Source organism: Macaca thibetana, chromosome 7 (assembly GCF_024542745.1).
Source record: "Macaca thibetana thibetana isolate TM-01 chromosome 7, ASM2454274v1, whole genome shotgun sequence".
Taxonomy (NCBI): Eukaryota; Metazoa; Chordata; class Mammalia; order Primates; family Cercopithecidae; genus Macaca; species Macaca thibetana.
The window spans coordinates 34,092,824-34,107,424 of record NC_065584.1 but is presented as its reverse complement, the minus strand read 5'-3'; the positions used below and the strand labels follow the sequence as shown (position 1 = coordinate 34,107,424).

General features: G+C 45.4%; 2 protein-coding genes and 1 pseudogene across 3 annotated transcripts in view; 1 reads left to right on the top strand and 2 right to left on the bottom strand.

The window, feature by feature from the left end:
- Positions 1–14,601, top strand: part of LOC126959533 (acyl-coenzyme A thioesterase 1) — a 41,097-nt gene that overhangs the window by 14,595 nt on the left and 11,901 nt on the right. The gene's annotated exons all lie outside the window — the stretch shown is intronic.
- HEATR4 (HEAT repeat containing 4) overlaps positions 1–14,601 on the bottom strand; it is a 95,298-nt gene that overhangs the window by 75,817 nt on the left and 4,880 nt on the right. The gene's annotated exons all lie outside the window — the stretch shown is intronic.
- Positions 5,768–9,795, bottom strand: LOC126958223 (protein SET-like; annotated as a pseudogene).

Genomic DNA, 14,601 nt, shown 5'->3' with positions numbered 1-14,601 from the left:
CTCTAAAAATGAAAACTCACAGTCCATGCCAGAGCACCAGAGTGAGACAAGCTCCTGATGATCCACAGCTGTTAACATTAAAGTGTTAATTGAATGCAGGCACCAGGGAGAAGCAACTTCCTGGGCATGTGCATTAAGAGACAAAATGGCAGGCCGGGCGCAGCGGCTCACATCTGTAATCCCAGCACTTTGGGAGGCTGAGGTGGGTGGGTCACCTGAGGTCAGGAGTTCGAGAACAGCCTGACCAACATGGTGAAACCCCGTCTCTACGAAAAATACAAAAATTAGCTGGGTGTGGTGGCACACACCTGTATTCCCTGCTACTCAGGAGGCTGAGGCAGGAGAATCACTTGAACGCAGGAGGTGGAGGTTGCAGTGAGCTGAGACCATGCCATTGTACTCCAGCCTGGGCAACAAGAGCAAAACTCCATCAAAAAAAAAAAAAAAAAATAGACAAAATGGCAAGGTATGACCTTTCCAGGACACTCCACTGGAAAAGGGAAGAAAGCCTCAGATGGGCATGCATACAACTTCCTAAATACACTGTGCATGCTCTCTTCCCAAGGGTAAGGAGGGCACAGAGCATGAGGGCAGCCCACCCTAAGAGAAGAATCATGAGAAAGAGGCGAGCCTATAAAGTCCTAGGATCACAGTTAAACGGGGCTCTTGACCTTCAGGTGCCCAGTGGGGTCTCTTCCAAGTAAACTTTCCTTTCTTTCATTTTCTAAAGACTTTTTAAATAAACTTCCACTCCTGCTCTGAAACGTAACTCCATCTCTTTTTCTGCCTTATGCCCCTCAGTCAAATTCTTTCTTCCGAGGAGGCAAGAACTGAAGTTGCTGCAGACCTGTACAGATTCGCCACCAGTAACTCAGACGCTTTCCACTGGTAACAACCCCAGCCCAGAATTCTTCAAGGAGATGGATTTGAGGGTCTCCTCCCATCACCTTGCTAGGTGCCCTGTGATCATGAAGCTCTTTCTGTGTTGCAAACACTGCTGTCTCAGTGTAATTGCTCTGCAATGGCACAGTGGGCATTCTGCAGCCTCTTCCTTGCCTGGGGCCTGTTGGGAGCCCCCAGCACTGCCTGTACCATCATAAACCCACCCTGGCCCCTTTCCCAGGCTCCAAGCTCAGAGGAGGCAGAGCCTTCATTCTAACCTTCAGCATCCCCTCCCTCATCCTCATTTGCCTGCTCCTGAGCTTGGGCCCCATTTTTGAGACCCTCCCAGCCCCCATTCCCACAATCCCCTGTGCCTATACAAATCAACCTTCCCACGTCCCAACCACTGTCACCCCCAACTCAGACCAGTGCATCCCACAGGTGTTCTAGCACCCCATAAACACTCCAGTGTCCCCCACTTCCTGATCCCATAACACCTTGGGCCCTCCAGACACCCCCAGCTCCAGCCTGGCAGTTTGTTAACAACCTCAACCAGACCCCCAACACCCATTTCTGTCTCATGCCATGAGTCTGGGGCCCTGACCCCCACACCTCTTGAGTGCCACCCAGGCCTGTCTCTGTGGGCAGCTCCCCCACCAGCTCCCTTCCATCCCGCATGGGCCCTATCGAGGGTTTCCTCACCCGGGCACACACTTTCTGGCATTCCTGACTCCCACTGTTCCTGGCTCATGGCCTGGCCACCTTGTCTCGCTCATTTGCCATAGCCCCTGCCTGGCCCAGCAGGACAGGCCCAGGTCAGGGCAAGGACAGGTCAGCACCAGGGCTGGTGCCCCGCCCCCAAGGACACAAGCCTCCTGCTCAGGACACTTTCTGGGGTCCTGTGCCTCCTCTTGTTCTCCCCCAGGTGCCAAGTCCCCACCTATCACATTGAGGTTAGGCATGGTGGCTCACACCTGTCATCTCAGCACTTTGGGAGGCTGAGGTGGGCAGATTACCTGGGCTCAGGAGTTCAAGACCAGCCTGGGCAATATGGTGAGACACTGTCTCTACTAAAAATCCAAAAGATAATTAGCCGGGCTTGGTAGTGCTCACCTGTAATCCCAGCTTCGGGGGAGGCTGAGGCAGGAGAATCACTTGGAAACCAGGAGGCTGAGGTCCAGTGAGCCGGGATCGCGCCACTGCACTCCAGCCTGGGCAACTGGTGGGACTAGACCTCCAAAAAAAAAAATAAATAAAATAGTACTATCACATTGGGTATTAGGTTTGTTAAATAAAAATTATTGCTGTGGAGGATACACTGGGAAGCGAATGAAAAAAAAAAGTATAGGAGACCACTGTTTTGCTCTTTTTTTTTTGCAGCGCAATCTTGGCACACTGCAGCCTCCGCCTCCCAGGTTCAAGCAATTCCTGTGCCTCAGCCTCCCCAGTAGCTGGGATTACAGGCATGCGCCCCTAAGGCCATTGTTTTGGACTAGGCTCTAGCACTAGGCCCCAACAGACAAGACTAAAAACCAAATTGGCGTCACCCATGCTAAAGTTTCACCCAACCTAAACTGAAGTGTTACCTGGTCTTTTGAGAAATCAGGAGAGAAATAACAGCCCATTTCCCAAACATGCCAGTTTTGATCTTCAATTGTCATGACAATGAGGTTCCCCACTGCTTTAATCCTTACACAAAAGAATTAGCCAGCTGGACATGGTGGCTCACGCATGTAATACTGGCACTTTGGGAGCCCAAGGCAGGCGGATCACTAGAGACCAGGAGTTGGAGACCAGCCTGCCCAATATGGTGAAACCCTGTTTCTATGAAAAATAAAAAAAAATTAGCCAGGCATGGTGGTGGGGTCCTGTAGTCTCAGCTACTCAGGAGACAGAGGCAGGAGAACCGCTTGAACCAGAGAAGCAGTGGTTGCAGTGAACTGAGATAGTGCTGCTGCACTCCAGCCTGGGCAACAGAGTGAGACTCCAGCTCAAAAAAAAAAAAAAAAAAAAAAAAAAAAAAGGCCTTGTCCTGGGCGGTGGCTCACACCTGTAATCCTAGCACTTTGGGAGGCCGATTGTTGAGCCCAGGAGTTCCAGACCAGCCTGAGCTATATACAGTGAGACCTTGTCTCTATTAAAAATAAAAAATAACAATAATGAAAAAGTAAAACAAAATTAGTCTGAAGTAACTAATCAGTTACTTTTCTGTTGTTCTGTCTCCTTGATGCCCACCTTACAAGAAAAATAGTTTTGAAATGACCAGGAAGCTCTTTGTTCTTTGCTTCTGCTGTCTTCAGCTCTTCTCTGTCTATAAAAGCCAACTGCTGCTCAGCTCATCTGAAACTTACTCTGTTTTATGGAATAAAGTGTTGCCTGATCTTAGAATCGCAATAAAGCCAATTAAGAATTTTTTTTTTCAATTGAGATTTTGAACTAAATTAATTGCAATTTTGCCCTTTGATGGGTTCTAACATTTGAATTTTGGCTGGGTAGGGGACACCAGCATTTAGACCATAGCAATACTTAAGATCTACTGTCTTAGGAAATTTCAAGTATACAATACACTATTAACTATAGTCATGAGCAAGGAAAAAAAAAAAAAGCCGTTTTATCTGAGAAATGCAAGCCCCTTTAAATTATGAGGCCCAGAGAAGCACTTAAAATATGATAGCTGTCACATCTCACTCCTAGTTGAACTAATTATCTCTTGAAACCACTTGCAATGTGGGCTCTAGATTAAGCAATGCCAAAGAGGCATGAAATGTCATATACCCAGGCTGGGCATGGTGGCTTACACCTGTAATCCTGCACTTTGGGAGGCTGAGGTGGGCAGATCACAAGGTCAGGAGTTCAAGACCAGTTTGGCAATATGGTGAAACCCCATCTCTACTAAAAATACAAAAACTAAGCTGGGTGCGGTGGCTCACGCCTGTAATCCCAGCACTTTGGGAGGCTGAAGGTCAGGAGTTCGGATCATGAGGTCAGGAGTTTGAGACCAGCCCGGCCAACATGGTAATACCCCATCTCTACTAAAAATACAAAAAAAAAAAAAAAAAAAAGGTCAAGCGCGGTGGCTCACGCCTGTAATCCCAGCACTTTGGGAGGCTGAGGCGGGTGGATCACGAGGTCAGGAGTTTGAGAACAGCCTAGCCAATGTGGTGAAACCTGGTCTCTACTAAAAATACAAAAATTAGCCAGATGTAGTGGCCCTCGCCTGTAGTCCCAGCTACTTGGGAGGCTGAGGCAGTAGAACGGCTTGAACGCGAGAGGTGGAGGTTGCAGTGAGCCGAGATCACACCACTGCACTCCAGCCTGGGCGACAGAGCAAAACTCCATCTAAAAAACAAACAAACAAACAAACAAAAATTAGCAGGGTGTGGTGGCGTGCACCTGTAATCCCAGTCACTTGGGAGGCTGAGGCAGGAGAATAGCTTGAACCTGGAAGGCAGAAGTTGCAGTGAGCCAAGACCACACCAACACCGCACCACTGCACTCCAGCCTGGGCGACAGAGAAAGACTCCATCTTGAAGAAAAAAAGAAAAAAAAATTAGCCGGGCGTAGTAGTGCATGCCTGTAGTCCCAGCCACTTGGGAGGCTGAGGCATGAGAATTGCTTGAACCTGGGAGGCTGAAGTTGCAGTGAGCTGAGATCGCACCACTGCATTTCAGCCTGGGCGACAGAGTGAGATTCCCTCTCAAGAAAAGAAAGAAATGCCATACACCCTAGAGTTAAACAGTATATAGCCAATCACTAAATGATGTTATATCTGTAAACTAATGATCATTCCTGACAAACAACTTTTTTTTTTTTTTTAGATGGAGTCTCCCCTCGGTTCCCCAGGCTGGAGTGCAGTGGCATGATCTCAGGTCACTGCAACCTCTGCCTCCTGGATTCATGCCATTCTCCTGCCTCAGCCTCCCGAGTAGCTGGGACTACAGGCGCCCGCCACCATGCCTGGCTAATTTTTTGTATTTTTAATAGAGACGGTGTTTCACCGTGTTAGCCAGGATGGTCTCTATCTCCTGACCTCATGATCCCCTGCCTTGGCTTCCCGAAGTGCTGGAATTACAGGCATGAGCCACTGTGCTGGCTGGTTTTTTGTTTTTGTTTTTGTTTTTTTTCGACAGGCTCTCACTGTTGCCCAGGCTGGAGTGGAGTGGCACAATCACGGTTTACTGCAGCCTTGAACTCCTGGGCTCAGGCAATCCTCTCACCTTAGCCTCCCTAGGAACTGGGACCACGGATGTACCACCATGCCCACCTAATGTGTGTGTGTGTGTGTGTGTGTGTGTGTATTTTTTGTTGATATGGGGTCTCCCTATGTTACCCAGGCTAGTCTTGAACTCCTGGGCTTAAGTGATCCCACCTCAGCTTCCTAAAGTGCTGGGATTACAGGTGTGAGCCACCATGACCGGCCTCTGACAAACAACTTTTTTTTTCCCCCTATGTGTACATATTTAGTTTTATTGTAACAAAGCAACTTATACACTTTTTTTTTTTTTTTTTTTTTGAGACGGAGTCTGGTTCTGTCACCCAGGCTGGAGTGCAGTGGCCGGATCTCAGCTCACTGCAAGCTCCGCCTCCCGGGTTTACACCATTCTCCTGCCTCAGCCTCCCGAGTAGCTGGGACTGCACGCGCCCGCCACCACTCCCGGCTAGTTTTTTGTATTTTTTAGTAGAGACGGGGTTTCACCATGTTAGCCAGGATGGTCTCAATCTCCTGACCTAGTGATCCGCCCATCTCGGCCTCCTAAAGTGCTGGGATTACAGGCTTGAGCCACCATGCCCGGCCAACTTGTACACTTTTAACATTTAAAACTGAGCATAATCTTTCCAGTGAAACAAAAACTTCAAAAATAAACAGGAACAAAATTACAATAGAGAATGTCAATTTCAAATAAGATCCTACAGGTTCTGCTGATTCTCTCATTGAGTGGCAGGGCTCAAGTCATTATTAGGAGAGAATTTATTTTAAAAGTATCATCTTAAACTGCAAGGATGTCTGTCAAATATCACAATTAAACATGCCAAAGGAGAAGCCATATTGTCAAAATGCCCACTTAACCCACCCAAACATCTCAAATCCACCCTTTGCTGACCTTCTATCACCCCATTTTTTAACGTTTTTTTTTTCCTCTTTTAAACAAGAGAAAGTAGACACATACATGTTGGTAAATGCTAACTGTCCACATTCACATAGAGACACAGTGTACTCTCTGAGCCCAACATACAGAGAAGGAGGAAACAAGCTAGAATTCTACGCACTGCTACACAGGGGCCTAGCACCCTCCAGCAGAGCAAAGGGAGCAGGGCTTTCTTTCTTCCCACAGAGCTCGGTGGTGTTGATTCCATACAGTTTTTGTTCAGACAGGAAGGGATAAAAATGAACTTCGAACAGAAAGAGGTAGAGACTCTTTTCCCATTGTATTCTGCTCAAGGTATTTCCCCCCAAATAAGTTGGGAACCATGGAGTACAGAAAAGAGACCTCAAGAACAGGGCGACTGAGCACAAGAGACAAAAAAAAAAAAAAAAAAAAAAAAAGACTGCAACTTGCTCCCAGGGACTGGAGAAAATTTAAAAAAAGGAAGGTTGGAATCCATCAGTGTTCTATTAGTCATCTTCTCCTTCATCTTCCTCTCCTTCCTCCCCTTCATCATCATCTTCATCACCTTCATCCTCATCCCCTTCCTCATCAATATCTTCTAATCCTTCCTCCTCTTCATCATCATCATCATCTTCTTCTCCTTCTTCATCATCCATATCAGGAACCAAGTAGTACTGTAATGGGCTTGGCCAAATATCATCTTTGATGACCTCTCCTAACGCATCAGCACCTGCATCAGAATGGTCAGTAAACCAAGTAAAGAAGCTCTCTGGTTCCTCATGCTGCCTCTTCCTGCTGGCTTTATTCTGTGTTTGACTTGAATGTTTAGTCAAATCCTTTCCAGATTTCCATTTGATTTCAGTGGACTTTGAAGATGGACCACCACTCTCATTCAGATGAAATTCTTTGGAGAGAACTTTATTTTCAAAGTAAAGATTTTCATCAAAATAAAAATCTATTCTGTAACCTGATTTAATATCTTCAAATTCTGTCACTTCAACTCTGGTCAAATAATGCAGTGCCTCTTTGTCTTCCTCCCCAAGCACTGCAGACACTTGTGGATGGTTGACAAATGTTGTCACCCAAAAATCTGGGATTTTGGCGATCAATTCTGACCTCTTCTGAAAAAATGGTTGGTGGAGTTTGTTATATTTCTGTTCTACTTTCAAAATCTCCTCACTGGCTTGTTCATTAAGTCTGTCTATTTCATTTTATACTTCACCAATGTGTTCAATTGCTCTTGCTGTTCTTTTTCTCCCTTCTTCGACAAGCCTGCAGAGGCTGATGTCTACTCCAGTCCCAGAGCAGGCGGCAGTCTTGGCAGCTGGGATCACAGGCGACCACCACCACGCCTGGCTAATTTTTGTATTTTTAGTAGAGATGGGATTTCACCACGTTGGCCAGGCTGGTCTGAAACTCCTGACCTCAAGCAATCTGCCTGCCTCTGAGTCCCAAAGTACTGGGATTATAGGTGTGAGCCACCGCACCCAGCCCAAAGTCTTTATCTATAGTAAAAGATTATTTTTATTATAATGTTTGGGAGGCCGAGAGAGGTGGATCACTTGAGGTCAGGAGTTTGAAACCAGCCTGGCTGACGTGGTGAAACCCTGCCTCTACTAAAAATACAAAAATTAGGCGGATGTGGTGGCAGGTGTCTGTAATCCTAGCTACTTGGGAGGCTGAGACAGAAGAATTGCTTGAACCTGGGAGGCGGAGGTTGCAGTGAGCTGAGATGGCACAACTGCACTCCAGCCTGGGTGATACAATGAGACTATCTCAAGGAAAAAAACAAAAAAAAAACAAAAAACATTTAAACTGCCAAACCAGTGTGATTTCTTCTTTTCTCACGGAAAACATTTATTTTTTATTTTTACTTAAAATAATTTTTTTAGGCTGGACGCAGTGGCTCACACCTGTAATCCCAGCACTTTGGGAGGCCGAGGCAGTTGGATCACCTGAGGTTGGGAGTTGGAGACCAGCCTGACCAACATGGAGAAACCCTGTCTCTACTAAACATACAAAATTAGCTGGGCATGGTGATGCATGCCTGTAATCCCAGCTACTCAGGAAGGCTGAGGCAGGAGAATCACTTGAACCCCGGAGGCAGAGGTTGTGGTGAGCCGAGATCGCGCCATTGCACTCCAGCCTGGGCAACAAGAGTGAAACTCCATCTCAAAAAGAAAAAAAAAAAGAATTTTTTTAGAGGTCAGGCTCAGTGGTTCATGCCTGTAATCCCAGCACTTTGGGAGGCCGAGGCAGGCGGATCAGGTGTACTAAAAATACAAAAAATTAGCTGGGAGTGGTGGCGGGCACCTGTAGTCCCAGCTACTTGAGAGGCTGAGAAACAAGAATTGCTTCAACACAGGAGGTGGAGGTTGCAGTGACCCAAGTTGCACCACTGCACTCCAACCTGGGCGACACAGTGAGACGCTGTCTCAAAAAAAAAAAAAAAAAAAAAAAAAAAATGTTTTAGGGAGAGTCTTGCTCTGATGCCCAGAGCTGCAGTGCATTGGTGTGATCATAGCTCCATTGCAGCCTCAAACTTCTGGGCTCAAGCCATCTTCCCATCCCAGCCTCCCTGAATAGCTGAGATCGCAGGTATGCACTACTACACCTGCCTAATTTGTTTTTTATAGATGGAATCTTGCTCTGTTGCCCAGGCTGGTTTCAAACTTCTGGCCTCAAGCAGTCTTCCCACCTGGGTCTCCCAAAGTGCTGGGATTACAAGTGTGAGCCACCATGCCTGGCAAAACATTTTATTTTTTAGTTCCATACTGAAGTCCATGAGTGTTCAATTATTTGTTTCAATTTTTTTCTTAGTTTTACGGTGATATTACCAAGCATATTGAGTTTACTCAATTTCCTCCCTAATATAGAAAAATTAGATGGTTCTCTGCCTGGTGTAAAAAAAAACAAATAGGCCGGGCGCGGTGGCTCAAGCCTGTAATCCTAGCACTTTGGGAGGCCGAGACGGGCGGATCACAAGGTCAGGAGATCGAGACCATCCTGGCTAACACGGTGAAACCCCGTCTCTACTAAAAATACAAAAAATTAGCCGGGCGAGGTGACGGGCGCCTGTAGTCCCAGCTACACGGGAGGCTGAGGCAGGAGAATGGCGTAAACCCGGGAGGCGGAGCTTGCAGTGAGCTGAGATCCGGCCACTGCACTCCAGCCTGGGCGACAGAGCGAGACTCCGTCTCAACAAAAAAAAAAAAAAAAAAAAAAAAAAAAAAAACAAATAGATCAGCTGCCAGTTATTCTTGGGCATTTTTTCTCTGCATTAGCTTCAGGGTGTCAAGAGAGACTGTTGATTGAGCCTACTGACAGGAGTATTTGCACACTTGTTTGGAGATTTATCAAAAATAGGATATATTTTGACACAGACTTCTTGCTCCCCCCCTCCCCTTTTGGCAACATCCACTTTTTTTTTTTTTTTTGGAGACAGAATCTTGCTCTGTCACCCTAGCTGGAGTGTAGTGACACCATCTTGGTTCACTGCCACCTCTGCCACCTGGGTTCAAGCAATCTTCTTGCCTTAGCCTCCCGGGACATTGCTGGGACTACAGGCATGGGCCACCACACCCGGCTACTTTTTGCATTTTTAGTAGAGACGGGGTTTTCCACATTGGCCAGGTTGGTCTGGAACTCCTGGCCTCAAGTGATCCACCTGCTTCAGCTTCCCAAGGTGCTGGGATTACAGGCATGAGCCACTGAGCCCGGCCTATTTCTCTAAATTTTAAAATGTCTTTTCTTGCCCTGGATTTCAAAAAGCCATCAGTACCATCATGAGAAGTTCCTCCGCCATACTCATATTGTCAGGTACCTGCTCAGCATATATTACACTTCTCTCTTTTAGGAGAATTGCTGATTTTATTGCCCCTCCCCCTGCAGCTGTGGGTTCCGGGGAATGCTAACTCCACCCTGATCCCAGGGGCAATGGTGGCAATCTCCATTTGGTTTAAGCCAATTTCAACATTCCATGACAGGAGAAAATATGTGACTTAGACCTTTCTTAGAAATCTGAATCTTTTCCCTCCTACTCAATATGAGCAAAAAAGGATGAGGCCACAATTAGCTGACAGCCACCTTATGATGTTATTAATGGCAGAGAAGACAGAAAGAAGAGGTTCCTGGTGTCATCATTTAGCCATTGGATCAATCAAATGTTAAGCCACACCTACTCTTGATTTTCCATCCAATAAATTTCCTTTTCTTTTTTGTGTTTAATTTAATTAAAAAGTTTTTTAAAAGATTAAGGAACACGGACATGAACCCCGGACCCTCAGATTAAGTCTGATGCTCTACCAACTGAGCTATCTGGGTGGTTTACTTATTTTTTTCTTACGTCTTATATTTTAAAGCAGTTTCAGGTTCATAGCAAAATTGAGCAGAAGGTGCAGAGATTTCCCATATACTCCCTGTGCCTCCCAAGACATGCATAGTTCCCTCACCTCCACTATGAACATCCCCCACCAGAATGGTCCACCTGTTACAACTGATTAACCTTCACTGACATATCATTATCACCCCAAATCTCTAGTTTGCTTTAGAGTTCCCTCTTGGTGATTGTTCTACATCTATAATTTTGGACAAACATATAATGACTTGTATCCACCATTATAGTATCATATAGAATAGTTTCACTGCTCTAAAAATTGTGTGTGTTCCGGCTGGGTACAGTGGCTCAGGCCTGTAATCCCAGCACTTTGGGAGGCCGAGACGGGCAGATCACGAGGTCAGGAGATGGAGACCATCCTGGCTAACACGGTGAAACCCAATCTGTACTAAATAATACAAAAAATTAGGCAGGCGTGGTGGCGGGCGCCTGCAGTCCTCCAGGAGGCTGAGGCAGGAGAACTGCTTGAAGCCAGGAGGGGGAGGTTGCAGTGAGCCGAGATCATGCCACTGCACTCCAACCTGGGCGACAAGAGTGAAACTCTGTCTCAAAAAAAATAATAAATAAATAAAAAATAAAAAAGGAAATACGCAGTCCGAGGAGTAAAAGGAAAAAAAGAATAAAAAAGAAAGCATGCCTACAAGAACTAGAAAATAGCCTCAGAAGGGCAAGTTGAAGTTACAGGTCTTTAAAAGAATGTAGAGGGAGAGATCAATGTAAAAAGTTTATTTAAAGAAATAGTAACAGAGAACTTTCTAAAACTAGAGAAAGATATGAATATTCAGGTATAAGAAGGTCATAAAACACCAAGCCAACTCAGCCTTAATAAGACTACCTCAAGGCATATAATAATCAAACTCTCAAAGGTCAAGGCTAAAAAAGGATCCTAAAAGCAGCAAGAGAAAAGAAGGACATGTTAGTAACATCATAAAGGAGCTCCAATATGGCCGGTCGCAGACTTCTCAGCAGAAACTTTACAGGCCAGGAGAGACCGGGGTGACAAAGTGCTGAAGGAAAAAAACTTCCAATCTAGAATATTATGTACAGCAAAAACAGCCTTCAAACATGAAGGAGAAATAAGGATATTTTTAGTTAAAAAAAAAAAAAGTGAGAGATTTTGTCAACACCAGACCTGTCTTATAATTCTTGTTAAGAGGAGTTCCTCACTGGTTGAATATGAATAGTCAAATGAAAACAACATTAATATTCTCCTGCCTTGCATATTCTTCTAAAACATTTTAAATTCCTAACACATCAGTGTGTCCACATTTTGCTTCTAAGGCAGGGGGCAATTTGATCCTAAACACTTGAAAAGTGGGATGAGGACTGGTTTAATCCCCAGATGACCACCTATAAGGAGTGATTGGCTAGGTGCGGTGGCTCAGGCCTATAATCCCAGCACTTTGGGAGGCTGAGGCGGGCGGATCACCCAAGGTCAGGAGTTCGAGACCAGCCAGCCTGATTAACATGGTGAAACCCCATCTCTACTAAAAATACAAAATTAGCCAGGCATGGTGGCACACGCCTGTAATCCCAGCTACTTGGGAGGCTGAGGCAGGAGAGTTGCTTGAACCTGACAAGCAGAGGTTGTTGTGAGCTGAGATCATGCCACTGCACTCCAGCCTGGGTAACAAGAGCGAAACTCCATCTCAAAAAAAAAAAAGGAGTGATTTAGGATGTCCCCAGATAAATGCCCTTTAGCCTGTGACACAAAGAATCTTTAGTTACAATGCAAACATCCCAGAAAAAATACAATATTACCATTATCAATTATTATACATTCTTAAGGAGGCTGGGCGTGGTGGCTCATGCCTGTAAACCCAACACTTTGGGAGGCTGAGGTGGGCAGATCACCTGAGGTCAGGAGTTCAAGACCAGCATGGCCAACATGGCGAAACCCATCTCTACTAAAAATACAAAAAATTAGCTGGGTGTGGTGGCGGGCGCCTGTAATCCCAGCTACTCAGGAGGCTGAGGCAGAATCATTTGAACCCGGGAGGCGGAGGTTGCAGTGACCCAAGACCACACCACTGCACTCTAGCCTGAGCGACAAGAGCAAAACTTCATCTCAAAAAAACAAAACAAAACAAAACAAAAAAACCTTAAGGAATAGTTATTATATCATCTGATATGATGGCTTATTAAGAAGGAAGGGAACACATGATAGGTCTGTTTTGAAAAGGAATGGGGACAGAACAAAATGTTACGAGGGTTTGATCAAAAGAGGCTTGTTCTGGCTTGTGTTTGTCTGTCTTTGAGTCACGGGACAGGTGTAAGGCCAAATTCTGCACTTCCCAGTCATGTTACCTCGGGCAAATAATTTAATATCTGTAGTTTGCCAATCTGAAAATTGAGTCTGATACCTGTTCTAATTTACTGTTGATTGATATGAAGCTCAAAATTAGAAGCACGTATGAAAGTTCTTTGCAAACTAAATTATATGTGTGAGGAATTGTTATTATTAGTTTAGAGGATGGACTGTTGTCCTTAGAAGGCAAGCCTCTGGGTCCCACAGTTAGATGCACTGGGCGCTTGGGGAAGAATTTAGGGGTATGGGGCACTCAGCAATTAAAAGAGAGGGTGCTTAGAGAAGGAAGAAAGGACTTATTAATGGAGTTTGGAGGCTCCTTATTATCTAAACTTACACATTACGTGACCAGCATTATGAGGCAGCACCCCACTCCCAATAAATAGCCCTCTAGAACCAAAAGCAGAGTGCCTGGTCCTGGGTCCTTTTGTACACAGACAGCAGAAAAAATAGAATAAGTCAATCCTGGCATAACTGCAGACCAGGCCCTGGAATGAGCAACCCACCAGCATTATCTGCATTTCTAGGCACTTGGGCTAGAAGGGTAGGAATGGGGTTGAAGGGTTAGGCCACATGCCTCTAGTTAAAACCTGATGAACTTCCTAGATCCCCAAACTGGAAAACGGAGGAGTTGGACTAAATTCCTCTCCTGCCTCTAATAGTTTATGAATGCAGAACTCAACTCAAATGGGTAGTATCTCAGAGATTCCAAATTTCTTTCTACTTTTCTGTTTGCTCATCAGTCCCTTACCCTCACCCTCTGGTCTGATACCTTTATCCCGTACAAGTGGTCAAAGTAGGTTGAGTAATGTATGCTAAAAGGAGTAATATCTTGCATTCTCCCTTGTTATTAAAATAGAGGAAACTGCCTTGAAAGAAAAGACTAAAAAGAAATAAGCCTTAGTATCAGTATCTTCTGAAAGCTTTTTTAAAAAAAATAGTTTCATCTCTACCAACAGATTTTAATTCTGAAGTTCTGAGGTGGAGTCCAGGAATGTGCAGTCAGCTTCTGGGGTGGTGTTTGTTAGATATAGTTTTTTGTTTATTTATTTATTTTTGAGACAGGGCCTCAATCTGTCACCCAAGCTGGAGTGCGGTGGCACAATCATGGTTCACTGTAGCCTTGCCTCCCAGTGTCAAGCAATCCTCCTGCCTCAGCGTCCTTAGTAGCTGGGACAACAGGTGCCCACCACCATGCCTGGCTAATGTTTTAAAACTTTTTTTCGTAGAGACAGGATCTTACTATGTTGTCCAGGCTGGTTTCAAACTCCTGGACTCAAGCGATCTTCCTGCCTTAGCCTCCCAAAATGCTGGGACTGCGCCTGGAATAGACATGGGTAAAGAACCTTTTGCATCAGACGCTTGTGTCCTGCTCCCAGAATGTTGATTCAGTACGCTGCAAGTGAGACCTAGAAATCTGCATTTTCACAAGCTCTCAGGTGTAATACACATTACATTTAAAGAAAGCACAGCCCAAAGGATGTCAGTGGGGTGTATGAAGGAAGCCTGGTTAGCGGAGAGAGTGGGATTAGGGAACAGCTGCTTAACCTGGCTTGTTTCAAATCCCCCTTAATCCCTTTTTGCCCTCAAAAAGTTCCCCTCATTTTTCCCCTCTACTTTCTAATTTCTCACCACGCACTCACACAGCTATACGGCTGTCTCCAGAGATTGCTCTGGAAACTCTGCTATAAAGATGACCTGGTCTAATGCCTTGATTTTTTTTTTTTTTTTTGAGACAGGGTCTCACTCTCCTGGAGTACAGTGGCACAATCAGGGCTCACTGCAGCCTTGACCTCCTGGGATCAAGTGATCCTCCCACATAGCTGAGATTATAGGCACACAGCACCACTCTCGGTTAAATTTTTTTTTGTTTTTTTGTAGAGATAGAGTCTCGCTATGTTGCTCAG